A 21,176-nucleotide genomic window follows, 5' to 3' on the forward strand; every position below is an offset into this window, starting at 1 on the left:
ACAAGACAGATGCGACCCTTGCAGTTTAGAAGCAATGAGAGCTAGTATACAAATATTTTCAAGTGTGATAAATTCCATCAAGGAGAAGCACAAGGTGCTGTAAGAAGAGACAATAGCGGGCTGTAAGACAAATACCCTTTCTTTTATTTAGATGGGCCAGGATAATGTCTCCTCTTGCTTGTCCAGTGCTGCCTTTAGAATTTGAGAGCTTTCCTGCTTTGACTTCTCATATCATATCTGTTTGAAGGACAAAATATTCACTAAAACTATTTTAAGCTGGTGATCAGAATGCCATTCAACTAATTTAAAAATCTTCATTCATGTAGGAAGATCAACCTTGCCCTTTATGAAAAAGAATTCCATATTCATTTCATAGGAAAATTTAATTAGGAACTTCAATATATTGGTTATTTACTTTAAATTCTCCGTGAATTAGTCTGCTCAAAGACTTCAGGTGAATTCTTGATTACTCCAATAAAGGGAAAATTGGCATAAATATTTATCCAGTGAGATTGGATTCATGTTCCTCCACAGAGCATTGGGAAAACTACCATTGGTAGGAGAGTAGCAGATTGCAGCGGTTCTCAAGTGCAGCACCTGCAACAGCAGCATCGGCATCTCCCGGGAACTTGTTAGAAATGCAAATTCTTGGACCCTACTCGCAACCTACTGAATCAGAAACTCTAGGGGTGGAGCCATCGAGCTGTGTTTTCACAAGCCCTCCAGGTGATTCTGGAGCGTGCTAAAGTTTGAAAACCAGTAGCATAGTGGTTAAGATCATGGGTTTGGAATCAGACAGATCTGGATTCCACTCCTAGTTCTACCACTTAGTAGCTGTGGGACTATAGATAACAACATCTTTAAGCCACCGTTTCCCTATCTGTACAATGGGCACAGTAATAATAGTGTTTAACTTGTAAGTTTGATGTAAGGATTAAAAGAAGCAATGCTTATAAAGTAGGCAAGCACAGTAAGTATTTAAAAAGTGTTGGTTGTTATTTTTAATAAAGTTTTAGCTGTTTTTCATCTATGTGACTGGACTAATGGGATTATTGACCTTGTTTACGTGCAGGACAAGGTGGGGCTATATTTATTTCTAATCAGGTGACATCCTGTGCAAGTACACAGTGAATATCAAAACTATCATCAGAGCTATCAAAGTATTTCAAAGATATAGAAACTAAGGTATATAATTGAGAGATATCCTTTGGCCACCACACTGGGAGCATTGGGTACAGAAGCTTCTCTCATACTAGGAGGTTTTCACAGGCTTCAATTTTATCTGGGGTAGGTCTGACCCAGACCCTATCAGAGCGACCTCAGTCTGGGACTCTGCAATGAAGTCTTCCTTGTTGCCTTAGCAGCTCAGCTGATACCTATCTCTTTAGAACACTTTCTCTGAACCTCTCCTATGGCACTGATCATTTCTGCCATGTATTATGTGTATTATAGGTAATTATGAGCATGCTGTTACTCCCCAACTAGATGTTACCTTCCTGAGACAGGGCCTAAATCTGCGTCATCTTCATGTATACACTGATGTGTATAAAATTGATGACTAATAAGAACCTGCACTATAAACAAACAAACAAACAAACAGAACAACTAATACTAAACTTTCTTTGGGTTATTTGTATGGAAATATGTTAATATAAATGTTTCAGACATTACATGAAATTTCTAAAAATCTTATATGTTCTGGTATAATGTTATAAGTCATAATTCTAGTTATTACTTTAAAATGTATATCTCAGAAATAACTAAATTTCCTTGTCAATTGCATTATTATGAACTTTCATCAAATCTTTAACCGTGGTCATTTTTAAGTCTTTTGTCATTTACAGACAGTTCTGGGTGTACTCTGATGCGTTTGCAAAAATGTTCCTATAAAAGGGTTTCATCTTCAAGGAATTCATGGAAAAGACTCTGACAAGTACAGGTTTCTGGTAACTGACTATATTGCTGAACTGAATGAATAAGCATTTTCAGAACTCTGATGGAAAACTGATGAATTCATAAAAGTGCTAACAAAAGATCAAGACGAAAAAGAAATTAATTACATGGGACTGAGTGAACTGATGAGGATGATTATAATTTTTGTGACTTTCTGATTGAATTAAAAAAAAAATCCCACAAGGACTCAGAGGCAAAAATATACAAATCAATTTTCACTGCAAAGTAAAGGAGCTGTTACAGTGGAGGATTACTGGACTGAATGTCAATATTATGACATAGTACGAGTGTGTTTTGTGTTTGGTAATTGCAATCATTGTTGCTTTTGCTGTGGATATCCATTTACAATGCTTGGTGTCAGTTTATCTCTTGTAAAAATAAAATACAGTGTGTGTGTGAAAAAAATAAAATAAAAAAACAAAAACAAAAAAACAAAACAAAACAAAACAAACAAAAATCTCAGTCATCTTCATACTGCCCTCAGCATCTACCATTATGCCTAGACCCTGGGATGGGATCAATGTCTTTGGAATGAAAAAATGAGTAAATGAATGAGTGAACTAATGTTTCCAAACCTAAGTGCAAAAGCTGAAACAATGTACTTTGTCCTCTTACCATGGTAGACGGGCACTCACTGTAAGAAAAGAGACAAGCTGTCTTATCTTCCCCCAAAGTGAAATTTAATCCTTATTATCAGTTAGAAAGAAAATGGAAGCAAGTGGATTTTGCCTCCTAGACCCAGGTGGCAAATGCATATCCTGTTCTTATTAAGTACTTGTGATTTCAGGACAGTGATTCAATCTCTTAGGACCATGGAAATATCCCCACCTGCAAAGAGGATCTTATTTCCTTGCTGCCTTATACTTTAAATATATTAAGAGGGTCAATAAAAAAAGTAGATTAATCTTTGTATTTTAGGATATAGTGCAGTACACTGCACATAGGAGGTGCTCAATCAATATTTATTAAATAAATGAATGAAAGAAAAAGGGCTGTAAAGCACTGAACTTGGCAGAGTAAGAAGAAAGCAATCAAGCAAATATAATAAGATGACTTATCACTTTCATCTTAGAAGCCAGACATTCTGGCTCTTTCTTAACTCAAGCTGGAAGACTCTGTGCAGAATCTGAGAAGGTAAGATTGGAAAGTGCAGTCGAGGGAAGAGTTCACATTAGACATTCATCTTCCCCTTTCCTGGGGGGTGGGTGGGGGGATGTTCAGAGGTCAGAGGAAGTGACTTGCTTAAAAAAGGTTTCGCAGGCAGCAGTGTGTTTTCAATAATAATGGTGGTCATTCTTTGAACTCTGCCTAGTGTTATGTTTCTTTCTTTAACTTTTTGAACAGGTGTTACATGGCTCAAAAATAAAAAAAATTAAAGAAGATATCTAATGGAAAATCTTCCTCACACCCCTATCCTCCATCTCCCTAATTTATCCATCCCCAGCACCCCATCCATAAGTAACACTGTGATTAGTTTCTTATGTATCCTCCCAGAGTTTCTCTATGCTTATACAAGCAAACACAGATCCTATACATATTTTTATTTTCCCACCCTTTTAATGACAAGAGGTAACGTACTATGCCAATTATTCTGTACCTTGCTTTACCACTTAATACATCTTAAAGGTTCTTCTATATCAGTACATAGAGAATTTCTTCATTTTTATTATATCTGCATAATATTCAGTTGCAAGGGTATACCTAATTTAGTTATCTAGTATCTTATTAGTAACTATTATCTAATTTTCGCCATTATAATCATTGCTATAATAAATAACCTTGAACATAGTGCTACATATTTTCAAGGAGAAATATTAACTCACTATCCTCATTATCCCTAAATTTAGGAAAATTATCTTGATTTTAGGTCAGACAGAAACAAATGAAAAATCTATATGAATATTCTGTAAGAGTGTTAACATTTCAATTACTTGATTTTATTATTCTATCTAACTCTGGGTACTCTTCTCTTAAATAATAATTAAAATATTATAGCATAAAATATAAGCACAGATGAAGTTACTAAAGAAAATGTAAGCATGATGAGGTTTCTGATGGATTCTATTGAAAAGTATTTTCTCTCTGTGGTCTATACTATGTGTCATTTACCCCACACACACCTTTACTCTTGATTTCAAACCAATCCCCACCCTCCACATGCTCCTCCTAAGTCTTCTAACATCCCTGTTTCGGGTACTAGTATTCATTCCGTCACTCAGGTCTAAAATCTTGGAATTATCCTGAGTCCCCTCTTTCTCTCACCTCCAACATCCAATCTGTCAGCAAGTTTTTTCAACTCTACCTTCAAAATAAATCTTGAGTCTACTTCTCACCACCACCGCTGCTGCCACCCTGCTCTCATCTTTCACCTGGACTGCTGAACTAGAATCCTGGCAGACTTCCTCTTCCACCTGTCACGCTGCCCTCACAACCCCCTCAGTATTTTCCGTAACAATCTGAGTGGTCTTTTGAAAAGGCTAATCACAATTGGCCACCATTTATCTTTCCCATCTTGACAACCTCTCCTGCTCTTTCACCGTATGCCCCAGTCACACTTCCGGGTCCTGGAACAGAACTAGACTTGTTCCCAACCCAAGGCTTTGCAGTTGCTGCCCCCTTTGCCTGCCACCAGACCCCTGTGGCTTCTTTTCATGTTCAGGTCTCAACTCAGGTGTCACCTCCTTAGAGTGGCCCCCTGATCACATTATCAAAAATAGTACCTCCATCACTTTCTATCCCTTTATCTTGTGCATATTCTCTTCATAGGACTTATCAACAATTATGGGTATTTTTCTAAACTGAGACTCAGCAGAGCCTGGGCTTTCTCATTTGTTGCTACTTCTATAGCACTTAGTTAGAGTAGTGCCTGGCACATAGTAGGTATTCAGTAAATATCTGTGGAATGAATACATGGATTATAAAATAAAATTTTGTTTGTGCAAATTTTCCAGATAGTTTTGGAAATGACATAGAATTGAAAGCTAGGCTTCAACACATAGAGATGCTATCATCCAAAACAGCTTTCATAATGTCTATGTAATGTCCCATTTTAGAATGTGTCATAAAAAAGCAGTGGTGTGGAACCTGACAGATCTGAAATAGTTTTAAATATATGTATATCTTTGGAAATTTTGGGCAAATTGCTTAAACTCTCTGTAGCTCATTTTTCTCATTTGTAAAATGGGGATTTGAATGATACGAACTCAAGTTATATTCTAATTATCTATAAATTGAACAAGTATTTATTGAACATCTACTATGTCTCAGCCACTGTGCTGGGCATTTGGGATCCTTGGTGAACAAGGCTGATGACAGCACTCCATTCGTGGAGTTTATGGCTTAGTGAGGGAGTCGTGTTTTTCTAAATGGTGATAAGCGTGATGAGGAGAGGTGTGTGGTACAATGAGAGCCCAGAGTAGGGGCCCTGACCAAGTCTAGGACATCAGGATAGACAGACATGTGACTTGCAATCCGATGGGTGGTTCTAGTTAATTAGGCACAGAGAGGTTGGAGAAACTTCTGGGCAGAGGGGACAAGCCAGCCAGGGCAAGGAGGGTGGCATGTTCCAAGAAGGGGAAGCAGGCCAGTGTGACAGGGAGAGGTAGGCAGGGGCTACCCTGTGTTATTCAAAGGGTGCTGTGCAGACCTGTGAACTGTCCGCTACCATACTGCGATGAGATAGGTATAGAAATTGAAAGTACGCGTTTAGAAATTTTTTATAGCAATTTCACAAAGTCATTTTATATTTGTTTAACCTAATAGTAAAAAACTTGGGCTTACATTTTGCATGACTTTTTGTTTTCATTTTATTTATCTGAGTAATTCATCTCTATTGTGTTTATAAAAGCATCAATCCACAACAGATTGGACACTAAAAAGCAAAAGTAGCCCTCGAGTAAAGACAGTGCAGCTGTGGGCTGGATCTTGTGAGCCAAGTTTGGTTTTCATCTTTTGAGAAATAAGCATAAATGCAGCAAATGCTCATGTAGCTGGCATACCAATTAACAGTTTGAATGGGAGGTAAAAAGTTTCATCCAACAATTTCCTTTACCTCAATAATAGCTGAGTAAAACCAACCTACATGCACTTACAGGAAACTACCAGTAAATTGTGAGCCTTTGGAAGGGATTTATTCTTTCCTGGATCTCCAGAGGCTATTTAATTACAGGGAGAAGTTCAATAATATTGCTGAATTAAATTACAGCTATAATTCAGAATAGTCACTCTCAAAGTTTTCAGCCTGTGACCCAACTGGGAGCAACTGTACCACTCCTGTTAGGCCCCTGCTTTGTCCAAGGCTCACTGTTCCAGGAGAGAGAAGGGTCATCTGCAGTTGGGGAATGAGGCAGGGCTATGGCCTCACAGGCCACACCCCTTCTCATCCCAAGCTTCGAAACAGGATGCAAAGTGGCTTTTGAAAACAATTAGGAACAAGTGGTGAGTGGCGGAAGGGGTGGCATTTAAACAGTTGTGTATCTGAATTACAATCTCGACTTTCCAACTGATTCTGGCTTGAATTTTAAGTACTTTCTTCTTTTCCCACAAGTAACCATCAGTTACCACTGGCAGCACATAGTTCTTTCTGTGTCAGATCTAAAGCTCACTGATTCTTATAAAAACCCAGCAATCCCTACTGATGTTACAGAGAAGAACTGAGGGTGAAGAACTGGAGTTGGCTTACACTCATTCGGTTTTATCATATGGGGAACAAAATCACCAGAGCATGAGCCCCAGTTTTTGTTGAAGGTAATTAAATGCCAACACACTCCAGCAAAATCACCAAGATCCAAGCTCGAAGCCCCTTTATTCTATTACCCTTCACTACATCCTCTTTAGCCTGATGTCTGAAATCTGGAAGCAGTTGTCCCTGCCATTAGTGTGAGTTTTTGAGAGCCCAGCTGTAATTCGATCCTTCTTTTCTGACTCTAAGTTGTATCCCGAAGGGAAGCATGTCATGCTAGCAGGGCTCATATGATAATGACTTATCCCATCAAGTCTCAACCGTCTTGTAATGGAGAAAAGCAGTGGCAAGGATTATTTGAAACAAGGGATAATCCTAAGTGGCATGTTTAGAAATCCTCAATTTTTTTTTTGAAGAATACCTCTAACCTCCCAAATACAGTTAAAATCAGGTTGCTTCCCTGGCTGACAGCAGGGGGCAGCAGATCAGAGTCGGGTCCAGCTCCGTGAAAGCAGTTTCAAAGATGGAAAATTTACTGCAGAAAAATCCTCAAAGTGCTTAAATCTAAATATGGGAAACCTAACAGTTGATTCCTCATTTAAATTTTTTTAAAAAAGATCTGAGTTAAGCATAAAGAGTTTTGCATTTATTTTCAGTTCATATTCTAGTTTATATTAGGTTGAACCTCATGAAATTGCCATTTTTTTGTGTGTGTAAGCAAAAGCTATTAAATGTTGGCAATTTCAAAGGGTTAAAGCAAGTATTTTGAGCAGAATTGAGATATAAAAGTTCTCTTCAAGTAGACATGAAGAAGAGCACATGTTTGCAGGCAGCAACAGACCTTGGTTCAGAGAGACGGTGATGAGTCCTTGTGGACAGTGAGGCCAGGTCCTGTCTAACTGGCGCCTCTGTTTCTTCCTGCTCCCCACAGCTGGGATCATGGGTAGCCCCCAAACCCCCATCCATGGTGTCTGTCCTTGAACCCAGCACTTCTTCAGCTTCGGTCACACCGCCCCCATCCACCCTGTGAATATTCACCTTGCTGTCCCAGTCACTCTCTGCGCACCAGATCAGAACTCAGCTCCGGTTAAAATCACAGGCTCCACAGCACTCCCCTTCCTTTCAGACCTCCTATTCGGAAAATAAGGTCTCTGTGCCTGAGTCACTGAGCCTTGCGTAAGTTCTTGGTTTGTTCTGTCAGTGATTCTCAAAGTGTGGTCTGTGGTCTGGACCGGAAGCACCAGCATCACCTGGGAACTTGTTTACAAAGCAGATTCTCGGCTCCAACCTACTGAATCAGACCCTCTGGGGGCGGCGTCCAACAATGTGAACTTTAACAAGCCCTCCAGGTGATCTGAATGAGTGCTGAAGTTGAGAACTACTGGACTAGGTCAGAAAACCTAGTTTCTCCTCTGGTCTGTTTTCTGTTACCAATGGCCTTTTACAACCTTCCTTTTCTAGACAGTTTCTAATTTCCTTCCCAGCAGCTTAAAGTTCAGCTGAATCCCAGGCTGTAGCTGGGTCCCTGTTATGACTTCTCAGTTGCCAAATGCCACCCTCCTGGGATGCTGATATCATCTACTCTGGGTTCCGAAATGTTAGCCTCTGCCCATCTGTTGGAACCCAGAAAGCTGGCCATTAGTGTCAACTGCAACTGGGTTTGTGGTACCTGTGAACTTGGTGCTTTGCCTGCCTACATGAAACTCCTCGGGATGGGCTCTACCCCCCAGACCCGTTCTGCCTTGGTGGGCAGGTCCTATACCGCATCTGGTCCTTCTCTAACTTGTTACGACCAAACAACCATCTTTGGATTTGACATATGGTAAATGCTTCCTAGGTTGTTTACATCTGAGCATTCAAAAATAAGAGGAAATGTTAGGATCTGTCATTCAAAGTGGATACCTTAATTCTAAAAGAGGCCCCAATTTTTCTTTTTTTTCCCTAAAGACATTTTATGTGTGCTCAAACCTTTCATCATTTTCATCTGTATAGTGAAATGGAGGAAAAGGGAAATGCCATCTCATTCAAATGTGAATTTTGAGAAAGAAATCATATTATTTTAGCACAACTTCAAATTTTCTTCCAGATAACACCTGCTTGCTTATTTGTCCATTTCCCCATTAGGTGATGAGTTCCTTGAAGAAGGAAATTTTTGTCTAATTCATTCAAGCACTAGCCTGCAAGATGGTAGATACTCAACGAGTGTTTGAGAAATGAATGAATGGAAACACACACACATGCACTCTCACAGGCAAAGATAAAAGATCTATTTCTCCAGATTGTCTAGATAATTAAATGTTGCTAAAAGAAAAATGGACTGTTTGCATTTGACCAAGATCTAAGCTCAACATCTATTGTCATGTTCAAGATGGGGAGCTAGTGTTAATTAGTGCCAGGGTTGGGTATCTCTGTCAATAAGGAGCCTGGCAAAGCTACTGTCATTAGAATGCAGATCATCATCACACCTTAGGCTGTTAAGACCTCAAGGAACCCATTTCATTTTTTGGAGGAGGAAACTGGGGCCTATAGGGGTGAAGTCCAAGATCTAAGCTCAACATCTATTGTCATGTTCAAGATGGGGAGCTAGTGTTAATTAGTGCCAGGGTTGGGTATCTCTGTCAATAAGGAGCCTGGCAAAGCTACTGTCATTAGAATGCAGATCATCATCACACCTTAGGCTGTTAAGACCTCAAGGAACCCATTTCATTTTTTGGAGGAGGAAACTGGGGCCTATAGGGGTGAAGTCAATTTTATAAGGTCACCAAGTTGGTTGGTGTCAAAACCTAGACAGAACCCAGACTTCCTGACTATTAATTCTTTTCCCCGTCTGCTTTAGAAATCATGTTTGGCATATATTTATAATGATAGAACCACATTGGAAAGGATGACTTTTCCCCAAATACTTTTTTTCAAGATTATAAATATCTTAAGAAATGACAAGATGCCTGAAGCCGTATGCTCTGATGTGTTTAAATTATTCTTATCTGTTTCTTTTAAGAGAAACTCGCTATGTGTTTTTCTCCTAAAGAGGTTCAAAGAAGTGTTGTTTCCAAGCTTGTAAATTAAAAATTCCTTGGATACAGCACGGTCCAATTAACTCAAATGCTAACCAGAGGGGTCCTGAGATATTCAATTAATTTTCATGTATCCTGAACTCAATTTTTTTTAGCTTCACTTGTAATGAAAGAAATAGAAATTAAAATGAGATGTTGATTTTTGTTTATCAGACTGGCAAAGATTAAAAAGAGAGACACTCTCTTGGCTGGAATATAGGAAAATAAGATCATGTGCTAGGGTTCAAGATGGCGGAGTAGAAGGACGTGAGCTCACTCCCTCTTGGCGAGAGCACCGGAATCAAAACTAACTGCTGAACAGTCATCGACAGGAAGACACTGGAACTCACCAAAAAAGATACCCCACATCCAAAGACAAAGGAGAAGCCACAATGAGACAGTAGGAGGGATGCAATCACAATAAAATCAAATCCCAGAACTGCTGGGTGGGTGACTCACAAACTGGAGAACACTTATACCACAGAAGTCCACCCACTGGAGTGAAGGTTCTGAGCCCCACATCAGGCTTCCCAACCTGGGGGTCCGGCAATGGGAGGAGGAATTCCTACAGAATCAGACAAGCGGGATTTGATTGCAGGACTTCGACAGGACTAGGGGAAACAGAGACTCCACTCTTGGAGGGCACACACAAAGTAGTGTGTGCATCAGGACCCAGAGGAAGGAGCAGTGACCCCAGCAGGTAGGTCTGGTTCAGCAGTGACTGAACCAGACTTACCTGCTAGTGTTGGAGGGTCTCCTGCAGAGGCGGGGGCTAGCTGTGGCTCACCATGAGGACAAGGACACTGGCAGCAGAAGTTCTGGGAAGTACTCCTTGGCGTGAGCCTTCCCAGAGTCCGCCATTAGTGCCACCAAAGAGCCGGGTAGGCTCCAGTGTTGGGTCGCCTCAGGCCAAACAACCAACAGGGAGGGAACCCAGCCACACCCATCAGCAGACAAGCGGATTAAAGCTTTACTGAGCACTGCCCACCAGAGCAACCCCCAGCTCTACCCACCACCAGTCCCTCCCATCAGGAAACTTGCACAAGCCTCTTAGATAGCCTCATCCACCAGAAGGCAGACAGCAGAAGCAAGAAGAACTACAATCCTGCATCCTGTGGAAAAAAACCACATTCACAGAAAGATAGACAAGATGAAAAGGCAGAGAGCTATGTAAAAGACAAAGGAACAAGATAAAACCCCAGAAAAACAACTAAATGAAGTGGAGATAGGAAACCTTTCAGAAAAAGAATTCAGAATAATGATAGTGAAGAAGATCCAGGACCTCAGAAAAAGAAGGGAGGCAAAGACTGAGAAGATGCAAGAAATGTTTAACAAAGACCTAGAAGAATTAAAGAACAAACAAACAGAGGTGAACAATACAATAACTGAAATGAAAAATACACTAGAAGGAATCAATAGCAGAATAACTGAGGCAGAAGAACGGATAAGTGACCTGGAAGACAGAATGGTGGAATTCACTGCCACGGAACAGAATAAAGATAAAAGAATGAAAAGAAATGAAGACAGCCTAAGAGACCTCGGGGACAACATTAAACACAACAACATTCTCATTATAGGAGTCCCAGAAGGAGAAGAGAGAGAGAAAGGACCCGTGAAAATCTTTGAGGAGATTATAGTCGAAAACTTCCCTAACATGGGAAAGGAAATAGCCACCCAAGTCCAGGAAGCACAGAGAGTCGCAGGCAGGATTAACCCAAGGAGAAACACGCCGAGACACATAATAATCAAATTGACAAAAATTAAAGACAAAGAAAAATTATTGAAAGCAGCAAGGGAAAAACAGCAAATAACATACAAGGGAACCCCCGTAAGGTTAACAGCTGATTTCTCAGCAGAAACTCTACAAGCCAGAAGGGAGTGGCATGATATATTTAAAGTGATGAAAGGGAAGAACGTACAACCATGATTACTCTACCTGGCAAGGATCTCATTCAGATTCGATGGAGAAATCAAAAGCTTTACAGACAAGCAAACGCTAAGAGAATTCAGCACCACCAAACCAGCTCTACAACGAATGTTAAGGAACTTCTCTAAGTGGGAAACACAAGAGAAGAAAAGGACCTACAAAAACAAACTCAAAACAATTAAGAAAATGGTCATAGGAACATACATATCCATAATTACCTTAAACGTGAATGGGTTAAGCTACAACCAAAAGACAAAGGTTCACTGAATGGATACAAAAACAAGACCCATATATATGCTGTCTACAAGAGACCCACTTCAGACCTAGGGACACATACAGACTGAAAGTGACGGGATGGAAAAAGATATTCCATGCAAATGGAAATCAAAAGAAAGCTGGAGTAGCTATACTCATATCAGATAAAATAGATTTTAAAATAAAGAATGTTACAAGAGACAAAGAAGGATACTACATGATGATCAAGGGATCAATCCAAGAAGAAGATATAACAATTATAAATATATATGCACCCAACATAGGAGCATCTCAATACATAAGGCAACTGCTAACAGCTCTAAGAGAGGAAATCAACAGTAACACAATAATAATGGGGGACTTTAACACCTCACTTACACCAATGGACAGATCATCCAAACAGAAAATTAATAAGGAAACACAAACTTTAAATGACACAATAGACCAGATAGATTTAATTGATATTTATAGGACATTCCATCCAAAAAGAGCAGATTACACTTTCTTCTCAAGTGCACATGGAACATTCTCCAGGATAGATCACATGTTGGGTCGCAAATCAAGCCTCAGTAAATTTAAGAAAATTGAAATCCTATCAAGCATCTTTTTTGACCACAACGCTATAAGATTAGAAATCAATTACAGGGAAAAAAAACGTAAAAAACACTGACACATGGAGGCTAAACAATACATTACTAAATAACCAAGAGATCACTGAAGAAATCAAAGAGGAAATAAAAAAATACCTAGAGACAAATGACAATGAAAACACGATGATCCAAAACCTATGTGATGCAGCAAAAACAGTTCTAAGAGGGAAGTTTATAGCAATACAAGCCTAACTCAAAAAACAAGAAAAATCTCAGATAAACAAACCAACCTTACACTTAAAGGAACTAGAGAAAGAAGAACAAACAAAACCCAAAGTTAGTAGAAGGAAAGAAATCATAAAGATCAGAGCAGAAATAACTGAAATAGAAACAAAGAAAACAATAGCAAAGATCAATACAACTAAAAGCTGGTTCTTTGAGAAGATAAACAAAATTGACAAACCATTAGCCAGACTCATCAAGAAAAAGAGGGAGAGGACTCAAATCAATAAAATCAGAAATGAAAAAGGAGAAGTTACAACAGACACAGCAGAAATACAAAGCATCCTAAGAGACTACTACAAGCAACTCTATGCCAATAAAATGGACAACCTGGAAGAAATGGACAAATTCTTAGAAAGGTATAACCTTCCAAGACGGAACCAGGAAGAAATAGAAAATATGAACAGACAAATCACAAGTAATGAAATTGAAACTGTGATTAAAAATCTTCCAACAAACAAAAGTCCAGGACCAGACGGCTTCACAGGCGAATTCTATCAAACATTTAGAGAAGAGCTAACACCCATCCTTCTCAAACTCTTCCAAAATATTGTGGAGGAAGGAACACTCCGAAACTCATTCTATGAGGCCACAATCATCCTGATACCAAAACGAGACAAAGATACTACAAAAAAAGAAAATTACAGACCAATATCACTGATGAATATAGAAAAACAGAAATATAGATCAATGGAACAGGATAGAAAGCCCAGAGATAAACCCATGCACCTATGGTCAACTAATCTATGACAAATGAGGCAAGGATATACAATGGAGAAAAGACAGTCTCTTCAATAAGTGGTGCTGGGAAAACTGGATAGCTACATGTGAAAGAATGAAATTAGAACACTCCCTAACACCATACACAAAAATAAACTCAAAATGGATTCGAGACCTAAATGTAAGACCGGACACTATAAAACTCTTAGAGGAAAACATAGGAAGAACACTCTTTGACATAAATCACAGCAAGATCTTTTTTGATCCACCTCTTAGAGTAATGGAAATAAAAACGAAAATAAACAAATGGGACCTAATGAAATTTCAAAGTTTTTGCACAGCAAAGGAAACCATAAACAAGATGAAAAGACAACCCTCAGAATGGGAGAAAATATCTGCAAACGAATCAACGGACAAAGGATTAATCTCCAAAATATATAAACAGCTCATGTAACTCAATATGAAAAAAACCAACAACCCCATCCAAAAATGGGCAGAAGACCTAAATAGACATTTCTGCAAAGAAGACATACAGATGGCCAGGAAGCACACAAAAAGCTGCTCAACATCACTAATTATTAGAGAAATGCAAATCAAAACTACAATGAGGTATCACCTCACACCAGTTAGAATGGGCATCATCAGAAAATCTACAAATAACAAATGCTGGAGAGGGTGTGGAGAAAAGGGAACCCTCTTTCACTGTTGGTGGGAATGTAAATTGATATAGCCACTATGGAGAACAGTATGGAGGTTCCTTAAAAAACTCAAAATATAATTACCATGTGACCCAGAAATCTCACTACTGGGCATATACCCAGAGAAAACCATAATTCAAAAAGACACATGCACCCCAATGTTTATTGCAGCAGTATTTATGATAGCCAGGTCATGGAAGCACCCTAAATGCCCATCAACAGACGAATGGATAAAGAAGAAGTGGTACATATATACAGTGGAATATTACTCAGCCATAAAAAGGAATGAAATTGGGTCATTTATCAAGACGTGGATGGATCAGGAGACTGTCATACAGAGTGAAGTAAGTCAGAAGGAGAAAAACAAATATTGTGTATTAATGCATATATGTGGAACCTAGACAAATGGTACAGATGAACCGGTTTGCAGGGCAGAAATAGAGACACAGATGTAGATAACTAACGTATGAACACCAAGGTGGGAAAGCGGCGGGGGTGGTGGTGGTAGTGGTGTGATGAACTGGGAGATTGGGATTGACATATATACACTACTATGTATAAAATGGATAACTAATAAGAACCTGCTGTATAAAAATAAATAAAATAAAAGTCAAAAAAAAAAGAAAAAAGATTCATGTGCTGTATATGGGAGAGAAATTGACATAGTCTTTTTGAAGGGCAGTTTGCTGATGGAGTGAAACTTTTAAATGCACATGGTCTTCTATCAACAGTTTTGCTTCTAGTTATTTATGCTAATGATATCAGAAAAGTACAAAGATATCCATGTTCAAGGATATTTATTCTAATATTATTTAGAAGTATGAAAACCTAGAAGCACTCTAAAGTCTATGAATTGGGAATTAGTTATATATATTATAATATAATGTAATCCATAAAACAAAATTTTACATAGTTATTAAAATATATAAATTATATTTACCAAGATCTAAAGGGCCCCAGGACATAGGGAGGAGAGAAAAAATACGGTTCACCGCCTCAGGTATAGCATGATCATAGTTATGTAAAATTGTTTGTGTGTAGTATGTGTGTGTGTGATTATAGGGAGGCATGTGTAAGGATAACCCCCAAAATGTTAAAAGTGATTACCTTAAGATGGTAAATTTGAACTGCTTTTTTTCCCCCTTTATGTTTGCATGAATTTTATACATGAGCAGGTATAAGCTTTATAATTAGAAAGAAAAAAAGATCTATCTTCATATTGTAAACAAAATGAAGCCGAATATGTTTGATATTGCCAAATTATGCTTTATGATATTTTGAGGAATGAACACTAGGCAAATACATTTAAGACATTTCAAAAGGCACAAGTGATTGGGTTTCAAATATAATTTGATTTGAATCTTATTACAAATTGGAAAAATAAAAGTTAACTTAAGCTCCATTTATGTTAACTTTTTTTATAAAGACACTTTTGATGGACTAATTCATGACCCCAGACTTTTTATCCACACACATTTTGTATTGTTTCTAGCAGTGACGGATATCCTGGACCATGTGTGTTCTTCCTGATCATGTACTCAGTGACTCTAGCTACCAGGAAATCTACGGCCAGTCATGGAAATCACAATGGCAACCTGCTGCAGAACTGCTATGTGCACATGTGCCTTCCATGCAGGAGCTACCCCTACCTACCCCACTAGCCAATGCTGCTAACGTTGGCACTCCAGGGAGCTAGTCCTAGATTAAGTGACTGGATGCCATGGAACAATGCATGATTCCCTCTTTTGAGAAAACCAATTTCAACACCAGTGAAATATCTATTACTAAAAAGCAAGCATTTCAAATGAATTTTTAACTGAATTGGAAAGTAGTCTGAAATTTACAACCAGAAACATTGATAAAATACAGATAGAATTTTAACAGTTCTAATGAATTATGCTGAGTCTTTACTTTTCGGATTTCAAGGTATGGCAAGCGGGCCTGTATGTCTGGTGTCAAGTGAGAGAGGAAGGTACTTAAAACACATTGTTGAATGAATGCAGTTCCACTTTACATTACACTTTTTTGAGTACTAGAGTCCTTGAAGAGCCCTATCCCCAGAGATTCTGATTCAGTAGGTCTGTGGGGAGCCCCTGAATTTGCATTTCTAATAAGCTCCCAGGTGGTGCCGATGGACAACCTTGAGTAACAATGCTTTAGACTGCAGTCCGTTCCCTATATTTTCTGACACTTGAGAGTTTGAATTGTGGCCCATTTTGACATGCCTGATGAAAGAAGAGCACTTTTCTCTCTGGGAAGGTTGTCACAGTACTCAGAAGGACACAATGGGACACAAAAGAAGAAGGGAACATCCTCCCAGACCAGCTAGGAAGATCTGCCAAATCCAGCCTGGCAATTGATGAGCGTAGCAGATGCCGTGGCCAGCTTGCTTTCACATCCAGTCTGCACCAACCTTCTCCAGAGTGAGTAGGTTGGCATACAATTCGTGCATATGAATAGCTGCTACTCTGGAAGTTGTCCTATATGTATTTGCATAGAGTAAAATTTGCATTTACATGTAGCACAATTCTGTGCAAGCGGATATGGTAGGATCTATGTATATACATAGGAGGAAGACTGGAAAGGATGTGTATACTGAACCAGGAATTAAGCTAAATGTCTGTTGGGTAAACTGGACTATTTAGGGAGAAGGAAGGGCAGTGAGAATTAGCATTTATGAAGCCTCCATTATCTACCATGAACTGTTGAGAATCTTCACACAGTGTCTCAATTACTTCTAAGCACTAATGACATAATGAAATGGGCTCCATGGTCCTCATTTGGTGCACGAGGTCTCTGAGTCCCAGAGGTGAAACAACTTGCCTAGTAAAAATGAAGTTACTGAACGGCAGATCTGGAATTCAGTTACATCTGACTTCAAAGTCTATATTTTCTCCACTCTACTCTCACTGACAAAACATGAAGCAAATAAATAATTATTTGACCAGAAAATATTATTATGAATCTAATACCAATTTGTATTCCATAGACCATTTATTATTGTGGTTGTGTGGGGTTTTGCTGAGTACACAAAAGGGCTCAATACTAATACTCTAATTGTTTGGAAACTACCATCTCTAAAATATTGATCGTCTTATGTGGTAGCATTTGATTGAATTAATGTAATTTTTCAAAACTTTTTTTTTTTTTTTTGCTGATTCAGTCTCCTATGTTAAAGAGTCATTGTGTTTGTGTGCCTCCCTATTACAAATGATCAGATATCAATTTTAAAGCATTTTGGATAGCAAAGGACCAGACTTTGGCAGAAGTAATCTGGCCAGGAATCAAATCCAGAAGAAAAACCAAGCTTATGAAAAGTCCTGTATGATTTTGTTGTTATGTGAGAATTGTTTTTTAAAGGTTGTATATGTGGAGGCGGAGGAACTGAGGGAGCTACTGAGGTGAGAAGACTTAACATTAGCCCTAACTTACAATATGAAATATACTGCTGTAGCCACAAAAAATATGTTTGAAGAATTAATAACACAGGAAAATGATAATGTGCCATGTTATGTGAAAAAAGAGAACCAAAGTGTATATGTAGGTGATTTCAGTTAAGGAAAACCATATATGCACACACAAAAAAAAGATTTGGAGGAACTACCACAAAATAGTGTTATCTTTGGGATGTGCTTATGGGTCATTTTTGCTTTCTTTAAACCTGTGTGTAATTTTTTGTTGTTTATTTTTACCATGAGCATAGATTAATAAGAAGAAATGCACATTTTATTTTTTTAAGTTAACCTACTGATTCTTTCCCTATTGAAGTTTAAAGGAAGCAGAACAAATTATTTTGAAAGTTATAATTTGTATGTATGTATGTAATTTTCATGGTAGCCCACCTTCTAGTGTGTGTACGCAAGTGTGTGTGTGTGCATGCGTGTGAGAGAGATGGAGAGAGGGAGGGGGAGAGGAGGGAGAGAGAGAGAGAGAGAGAAGAAATGAAGAGATGGGAATAGGGTAGTGTGAGGGTGGTAGAATGGCTGATATTTTTCATCTGGAATCAGGTTCACACACCGGCAGAGTACTTCACCATCTTTCAGGATGAAAGGTGTCAATACATTTCAGATGGGATTCGTCTACTCATTTGAACAAATGGAAAGGAAGGAGAGGAAGAAGTTTTTGTCTGTGTAAGAGAGAACATAACTCTTGGGTTCTTGAAGGATGAAGTGAGTTAATAAACCTCTTAGAACACTTGGCATTTAGGAAATGTTAGCTATTATTATTGAATCAAAAGGAGCTGCTTTTAGTTTCTAATTTAAGCTTGGATCTAATGATTTCCCCCTTTTTGTCCCTTCTAGTTAGCCTAATTTTGCTCTGCTAACTTTCAGGAAAACCTTCAATTTGCAAAGGAAGCTTGACTATCAAGGAATTAGGTCTTTGCTAGAGGGGCTGGACAGTTTTGTGTAGGTGCCCTTGACAGGAGAAGGGACAGGGTGTCAGGCGCCTCCCAGAGAGTCTAGTCACCCAGCAGGATCAGGATGAGTCTGGATTTATATGGTTCTTGACCTTCCAGCCTTCCCCTCTTGTACTATCACTGAGATCACCTTGAAAGTCTTAATCCTCACTCCATGGCTACAAGCACTGTCTTCAGCACAGACGTGTGCTGGGCTGGGCTTTCTGAAAATAAGTCAGGGAAATACACCTGACAGCTTGCATAATAGCGTGTTTCCCTAGTTACTCAGTTATGTTCCAGGTGTATAAAACTATCCCTGTACTGACTGAGGTTGGTGCATCACTGTGTGCTAAGATGGCATCAGTGGGCTATTGCAGTCACCTAAGCAGTCAACGCATGTTTATTGTGTCCCTAATATATACAAAGTGCTAAAAAAATATAAACAAATGTATAAAAGCAGATGCTATCCTCAGGAGCTTCAAGCAGTCTTGTGTGATGGTGTTTACCATGTTGCAATAGTAAAAAAGTTCGTATTGTTTTATATAGAGAGAAATACTAATAAAATCCAATTACAGTGTGGAGTCTATTTAATGGTAATGTACCAAAGAACCAATACTGGTTTATTAGCTGTGGCAAATGTACCATACTAATGTAAGATGCCAACAACAGGGGAAACTGAATGCAGGGCATGTGGGGACCCTCTGTTTAACCTTTGTACTTTTTGGTAAATCTAAAACTATTCTAAAAGAAAAAGTTTATTTGAAAAAATCAAATAGCATTTGTTAAGCACTGTAAACAGTTTGCCTGCAAACACACTTTCGATCTTTCAACTCTGGCTTCCTATCATGTAACCGTCATATGACAATCAATCACCTTAATTTTATTCTCTCCAGGAAAGCCCAATGTGTTCCCCAGGTCCAGTCATAAGCCCCAGCTGCACAGAATCTAGGCTTTGGGGTTGCCCTTGCAGTGGATGTAAGACGTATGTAACCAGATGTGGTAGAAATCAGGTCAGCTCTTTGGCTTGGGAGAAGCAGGGAGTCCGCAGTGTTTCTGAATACCTGGTTCTAAGGATTTGGTAATTCTGTAATCTTAGTTCAAGGGTGTTGGTATCATTTCTCAGGGGTGTCCAACAGTCACCAAGTTTGGTGCATTTAGATCAGGAAGGAGGCAGGAAGATAAGGCTTCTCTTGTGTAGAATGATAATGCTGTCCCCTCTCTGCGTTTCCTCTGAAAAGTAGGGAGGTATCTACCAGGCCAAGCATTGCTGGGTTCCCCTTGACTAAGCAGGGCAGCAGCACCAGCACCTCTACCACCTCTTACCTCCACCTCCTCCATCTCCACCTCTACCACCTCTATTACCTCCACCTCCTCCATCTCCACCTCTACCACCTATTACCTCCACCTCCACCTCTACCACCTATTACCTCCACCTCCTCCATCTCTACCTCTGCCACCTCTATTACCTCCACCTACTCCATCCCCACATCTACTTCCTCTATTACCTCCACCTCCTTCATCACCACCTCTACCACCTCTATTACTTCCACCTCTTCCATCTCCACCTCTACCACCCCCACCACTTCTACTACTCCCTCAACCTCCCATCACCTCTGCCACCACCTCTACCACCATCATCTCTACCACTACCTCCCATACCTCTGCCAACTCCAACATCACTTTCACCACCACCATTCCCACTGTATCACCACCTCATAATTACGGCATCAGAGGGCTTACTAAACATCATGATGATTGACTCTGAAGAGGTAAACATCTTTTTTTTTTAAATATATTTTAAAAAAATTTTGGCTGCACTGTGCAGGCATGTGGGATCCTAGTTCCCCTACCAGGGATCAAACCCACGCCCCCTGCATTGGAAGTGTGGAGTCTCAACCACTAGACCACCAGGGAAGTCCCTGAAGAGGTAAATATCTTTTAGGTGAACTATGCGGAGGTGAATATAGAAAATGGGGCGAACCCTCTCAAGCAAAGCTCCAGAGAGATGAAATTGCTCGTGATGTTCAGACCAGCAATCCCTCTTTTCACCTATTTAAGTGTGGGCTAGCTGACCACCCTCTTTCCCATTAGATTCAAAAGAGTACAGATGCTAGATGCACCGTGCCCATTCCTCACTTGGACGGATGAGACATTACAAGATATTTAATCTGCTAATCTCTTCAAAATTGTGCATCTGCACAAAAGGTTTTCAAATCCAGTTACTCTGGAGATTCAACAAGAGCTATCTGGTATAATTAGATCAGCATGATGAATTCAAACCTCTAAACCATCATTTAACACCTTGGCGGGTAAGGGAAATAGTGTGTTTAATAAAACTGTCTGCCTCCATTGGGATTGGCATTATAAGCTTCATTAACATAACCACAGAAAATAAGAGTTGATGGGGAAAATACCACAGAGCAACACAATGAAAAGGTGAATACTCTAAGTGGGGAAAGGAGCTTTCAAAGGAGACATGTCTCAAGGGGGGATGCAGGGGTAGGGGCAGGGGAAGCTCAAATTCCTTTCTTAGAGTGTTTCAAATTCATGGGAGTCATTGTTCCATTTCAGAAGCCAAATTGCGGAGTTGGGGGGGGGGTTGCTGCATCTTCTAAATGCTC

The 21,176-nt window shown here is 39.3% G+C and overlaps 1 protein-coding gene across 9 annotated transcripts in view; it reads right to left on the minus strand.

Annotated features, from left to right (window-relative positions):
- The window catches only part of PEX5L (peroxisomal biogenesis factor 5 like), a 278,603-nt gene that overhangs the window by 160,510 nt on the left and 96,917 nt on the right, over positions 1–21,176 (minus strand). The window contains exon 1 of one of the 9 annotated variants that reach the window (XM_007195376.2): positions 7,673–7,750. The exons of the other annotated variants lie outside the window; for them this stretch is intronic. The gene's annotated coding sequence lies outside the window, so the exon portion shown is untranslated. Of the gene's footprint in view, positions 1–7,672; positions 7,751–21,176 lie in introns of those variants that run through there. 9 annotated transcript variants of the gene reach the window in all.

This window comes from Balaenoptera acutorostrata, chromosome 4 (genome assembly GCF_949987535.1).
Source record: "Balaenoptera acutorostrata chromosome 4, mBalAcu1.1, whole genome shotgun sequence".
Lineage (NCBI taxonomy): Eukaryota > Metazoa > Chordata > Mammalia > Artiodactyla > Balaenopteridae > Balaenoptera > Balaenoptera acutorostrata.